This window comes from Vulpes vulpes, chromosome 15 (genome assembly GCF_048418805.1).
Source record: "Vulpes vulpes isolate BD-2025 chromosome 15, VulVul3, whole genome shotgun sequence".
In the NCBI taxonomy this organism is placed as follows: Eukaryota; Metazoa; Chordata; class Mammalia; order Carnivora; family Canidae; genus Vulpes; species Vulpes vulpes.
Window position 1 is genome coordinate 90,918,269 of NC_132794.1, and position 6,000 is coordinate 90,924,268.

A 6,000-nucleotide genomic window follows, 5' to 3' on the forward strand; every position below is an offset into this window, starting at 1 on the left:
GACCTCATGTCATGATCCAAAGCACATAGTCCTCAAGTTAAGAGCAGAGTCTTCTCAGAAGGCTCATTTTTGGGGACCGGAAGAGAGAAGTTCTCTTCTCTTGGACTGTGAACTGAAGTGATCGAGGACTTTGGGCCCCTCAGGTCTATCCCTACCATGGGGAGAGTGCAGACCCACTCAGAGTCAGGCAAGAACACACAGAGCTGACAGAGGTAGAGAGGAAAAAACTCTGCTGGTATTATCCAAGTCTCTGGAGCCAGTTAGGCCTGAAACAAGACCGATTTTGGACTTTCAGGGTCATCAGACAGTACAGTACAGTCTCCTTTCCATCTAAGCGAAAGTGTTGACTGTCAATTGCAATCTAAAAGGTTCCAACTTAAACAGTTCTGGAATGCACGAATGCTCTGTTAAGGACTTTGGATTTTTTTTTCTATAGACAGTGAGAACCACTGAAAGTTTTCGAACAAGAGAGAATGGTTTAATAAGTCTACATTTTTGGAAGAGCCCTCTGCCCATAATGTGAGGAGTGGGATACGAGAAGAGACAGTGGGTACAGAGAGACCTGTATGACCTTACTATGGTAGCCCAGCCAAAAGCTGGTGGCACTCCACCTACACTCAGGATTCACTCAGGAAGGACCCTGACATGGAAAATGATAAGGTTATATTTTTAAGTAAGAAAGGAGAGTGCAGGGGATCCCTGGGTGGCGCAGTGGTTTGGCGCCTGCCTTTGGCCCAGGGCGCGATCCTGGAGACCCGGGATCAAATCCCACATCGGGCTCCCGGTGCATGGAGCCTGCTTCTCCTTCTGCTTGTGTCTCTGCCTCTCTCTCTCTCTCTCTCTCTCTCTCTCTCTCTGTGACTATAATAATAAATAAATAAATAAATAAATAAATAAATAAATAAATAAATAAATTTTAAAAAAGAAAGTGCAGAACAGTAGATACATCATATAAGAAAGGGGAAAAATAGAAACAATTTGCAACTCTATACATAAACATTGGAAAGATAAACAACAATCTAATAAAAATGGTGATCTCTGGGCGGGGAACAGTGTGGATGCAGATCCAGTAAGAACAAGGTGTCTGTGAGAATATACCCTTTTAATGTAATTTTAACTTTATTGAAAAATGAAATTTAAATTAAAAATGTAAAAAGGCAATCAGGTCCTTGACACATATAAGCATAAGTGTTTAGTGAATAAACCAAATTTTGCTTTTCTGCTGTACAACTGAGGAAGAGACCATTGGATTTTTTTAAAAGATTTATTTATTTATTTATGAGAGAGAGAGAGGCAGAGACATAGGCAGAGAGAGAAGCAGGCTCACCGCAAGGAGCCCGATGTGGGACTTGATTCCCAGAGGGGATCACGCCCTAAGCCAAAGGCAGATGCTCAACCGCTGAGCCACCCAGGCCCCACAAGACCACTGGATTTGGTAGATAGGGGTACGTGGTAACCAGAAAGCTAATGTTTTCTAAAGAGGGAGGGAGGGCTGGGGATCAGGGAGAGGTGGCTAAGACCTGAGGAAGCAAGAGGCAGAGGGTATACAATACTTTGGAAAGGTTTTGAAGGGGAGGGGCTTGTGATGACATGGTTGGTGAGCTCAAGGGAAGGTTGTTGCAGGCCAAGGGCTGTGGACAAGCTTGCTGGCTAAGCTAGAGGGTGGAAGGCAGGGGTAGAAGGTGAAGATGTTTGGAGATGGATGTGAGAGGCTTATGGAAGGAGGTCTGAAAGAATGGGTCCGATGTGTAGGGGTGAGGAGTGGGGAGGATCCAGAAAATTCCACTGGAGAAAGGAAGATCCTAAGGCGAAGGGAGCTGCTGGGGTCACTCAGAGGCTTGCAGGAGGCACAACTGCTGTCTGCTCAGAGTGTGGGGAGCAGGGCTAGGCCCAGCCTTGAGGAAGGTAGAGTTCTGGAAGACTCTCTTGGGGATTCAGAAGGAAGTCTGAGAGCAGACATGTGCTGCCAGCCAGTGGTGGGGAGAACACACATGGGTGGTAGGGCTCTGGCTCCCCTTTCCCAGGTTCATTCCATCTCTCGGGACACAGCAGCTGAACTCCCAAGATTACCTTGCTCCTCCTTTTCTGACCTGATCCACATCCCCCCCAACTCCATGTGGCCTCCCCACTTGACAGAACCCCAGCAGCAACTCTGGCCCATGGTCGGGGTCTGATCTTTGTGTCTGTCCATCCGCAGGTCCTCTGGCGTGGCCTCCGCTGCCCTGTAGGAGAGGCCCGGAGGGGAGCCATCCCCGTAGCCATCCCACCTCAAGGAATTCTCAGCCGCCATGCGCAACCCAGAGGCAGAACAACAAGCACATGTGCACAGAGGCATCTCTAAGCCAACAACAGAAGGAACCCAAAGGTTGGCTGTGTGACCAGAAAAGAGGCCCCTTCCTCTCTCTGTGCCTCAGTTTCCTCATGTGTAAAAACCAGATGGCCTCTGGGACTCCTTCCCACTTTGACATCCTAGACCTCTAGAGTTGTATACTATGGATACTCGGGCAGTCCTTGTGGCCGGAGGAACTTGAGAACACTCCATGGGAGTGGGGTGGGTACATTTGGATGGTGAGGGGATGGAGTGTTTTTTTAAACTGTAGAAGGAGGAGGCATGGATTTATTTATTTGTTGCCATCTCTCCCACTGGGAGGGAGTGCCGCCTTTTCCTAGCTCTCTTCCCAGTGTCTACCCAGAGGTCTCTAGGGACAGGAGCTGCCAGCATTGAGACAGGAGAGTGGTGGGGCGCATTGGGGGTGCAAGGTAGGGGACTAAGGGAGGAAGACAAAGGAACAGCCATTTGGGGCCAACTATATTCTCTGCCTCCCCACACACCCCCACCTGCCCAAAGCATCCCAATACCCTAATTAGCCAGTCCCTTAGGCCCCTGTTAGCCAGGCCGGCTGAGCGCCCAACTCCCTGGGGACCAGCCCCCTTACCCCCTAGACTAATCAGTCCTTTGCTCCTTGAGTGCATGAGTGTGTGCATGCATGTGTGCACACACATATACACACACACCCTTATTCTCTCCCAGAGCCCCGGGCCCCATTTTAGCCTTCAGAGGGTTTATTTAGGGTGGTACTGAAATCTCCAATGAAGACACCCCATTTGAGATGATTGAAGAGTTGAGGAGAATCCAGGCAAAGTTTCAGGGGGTCCTTTCCAATTGGGGTTTCCTCTCAAACTTGTAGGACCAAGAATGTGTAGCAAAGGATGAAACCATGAGTGGGGGTGCTCTGTGGCACCCCAAGCCCTTGGACTGGCACCTCTCAGGCCCCTATCTATAGTCAATATTCACCCCCACCCAGACCCCCTCCTCTCCTTCATCTCCCACTCGTCTCCCCACCCCCTTACCCCCCGACACCCGCACTGTCAGCCCAAACACATGATAAATTGCCCTGTCAACAGAATTCATTCAGGGACCAATTAATTCCACAGAAATGAACCAGGAGCCATCAGTTGCTGAAAAACTCAGAGTGCAGGGAGTGGAGGGAGGGGGTGCAGGCGGGGGGTGGGCGGCAGAGGAGGGGACGGGGAGGCTGGGGAAGTTAGTCTGACAGAAATTGGTCATTTAATGCTTAAGTGCACGCTAGACAGCCCTGTCATCGCCCGCGGCCCCCGCGCGGGATTAATTATCAGAGGAGGAGAGGGCAGCCCGGCCCAGCCCAGCCATCTGTCACCGACCAAGGCTAGAGTCACCCAGGACTTGGGCCACCCTGAGTCCACTTCCCAGTCTTTGGGCCTCCTGCTTCCTCAGCTTACACGTGCCCCCCCACCCCATCCCAATCCTAGGTCCAACCTCATATCTTATATTCAGCTGCATATATTCAGGCCTTGCCATCAGCTAGCCCAACCAGGAAGCCCTCTGTGCCCCCTTGACTGGGTTAGGGTCCATAATTCCTTTACTCCCCCATCATTATCCTCAACCATCTTGGGTGACTTTGTGTGTGGAGCCCAAGATATGATTGTCCCACTCATTGATCCTAGCGTGAGGGAATGGCACCATCTTCCACATAACTGCTCAAACCAGAATCCTACTAGTTGTCCTTGACTTTTTTCCCTCATCCCTCTCACCCAGTCAGAATCCAAGTCCTGTCAGTTCAGCCTCCTCCTGTAAACACGTGAAATCTGGGCCAGTTGCTTCTAGCTCCTCACCACCACCCAAGGCTGAGCCATCAGTAGCTCCCCCTGCTCTCCTGATTTAGGCTCTTGCTAGTAGTTAACATTACCTTTAAAAATACAAATAATACACACACTACCTTCCAGTTTGATACTCTTTGGTTGACCACCATGGACCTTCAGGGTGTCAGGTTCAAACTCTTAACTTGACTCACAAAGCCCCAGCCTTACCTCCAGCATGCTTCCCCTGCTTTCTCTGCTCCAGTCCCACTGACCTTCCTTTCTGGCTTTGCATACTCTGTTTTTCTCTGCTGTCTGCAACAGCACCTCCACCCCCATCACCAATTAACTTTACTAACTCCTATTCATCTTTGAGATCTCATATTAAATGTCACTCCCTCCAGGAAGCCTTCCATAACCCCTTGATGTGCTTTTATAGCTCCCAGACTTCCTCATTCATCAACATGTCATCTTACTTCTGCATTGTCTGTCTTTTCGCCAAAATGTTAATTTCATGAAAATAGAGTCCATGTCTTTATCCTTCTAGCCTGGCACTTAATGGATACCAGAAAATATTTGTGGAATTAATGAGTAAAGGCCTAACCTTGTTTTGGCTCTATCCCTGGCCTGACTCTAGGGTTAAGCTCCCAAGAGTCAGATCTTTCCTGGAAGCCCAAGACATGCTGGGGGGGCTGGGGAGATAAGAAACCCTCAGGGAACACTCAGGAAACTTGTAAGCCCATAAAACTACCCAAACCAGCTATGTTAGGTGGGTTCAGATGAGGCTGCCAAGAGATGGAGGTTAGAATGGTCAAGAGAATGGCCATAAGTACTTCCTAGAAGAGCAAAGCCCAAGGTCTGGGAGAAGAATACTCTGTGCAGGGATATCAGTTGGCTAAAGCATGAGGCTGACCAGAGAAAAAGGGGATATTTTGATATATTTACCAAAGGTTGAACTGACAGAACTTGGATGCTGATTTGATGAGAGGGATGAGGGGAGAAGAGACTAGTTTGTGAAGAGCAATGAATGCCTTTCTCCTGTCTTTGATGGTGGGGGGAGAGGGGGTGTTATTGATGGCTTCTAAAAATGGCCATATGCAAAGTTTATTTTCAAAATTAACTCAGGCTGCCAGACAGTGTGGTTAAAGGAGAAGTCTGAGGCAAGGAAATCATTAGGAGGCCGTTATGAGAGAAAGAGAGAGAGACGTTGATCTGTGGAAAGAAAGTTTGTGATGGAGAAGTCTCCCATGACAGAGGGGAACGAGGTGAGCTATGTGATCACCATCTCCAGGAAGACCTGGTGGCAGTCTCACTGAGATAGCATATCTGGACGCGGCTGCCAATTGAATCTGAAGGTGAGAAACAGAGAGAGAGAGAGCAAAGATCACTGTCTCCAAAGTTCATGTTCCAAGACCCTGGATGGCTGATGAAGCCATCAGTGGTAAGAAGAGAGGCTGACTTGGTTCTAGAAGCAATGAGCTTGACTTTGTATATGTGCCTGAGTTTAGCATGCCTGGGCATAATGTCCAATAGACAGAATTACAGGGCAGTAGCTCAGGGGTACGAGTTGACCTTGGGATGTAGAATTGGGAGTATGTCTTCCTATCTTTTGCTCTCCTATCCTCCAAATTTGCATTTCAGTTTGGATAAGCCAGTACAATTTTGTGACAAAGTAGTAGTATAATTTTCTAAGTGATCCTACAATAATAAGTATAATGCAGTAAAGATTTGTCATCAGGTATAAGTGATAGTGTAGGACTGTAAAATGTAATCTAGAAATAAAATAACTATATGCCAATTTACTAATATCAACCAGGAAATGATGGATCAGTATATTGACTAACAATATGGGTTGTATTGTGGTAATGAAATAACCATGTAATC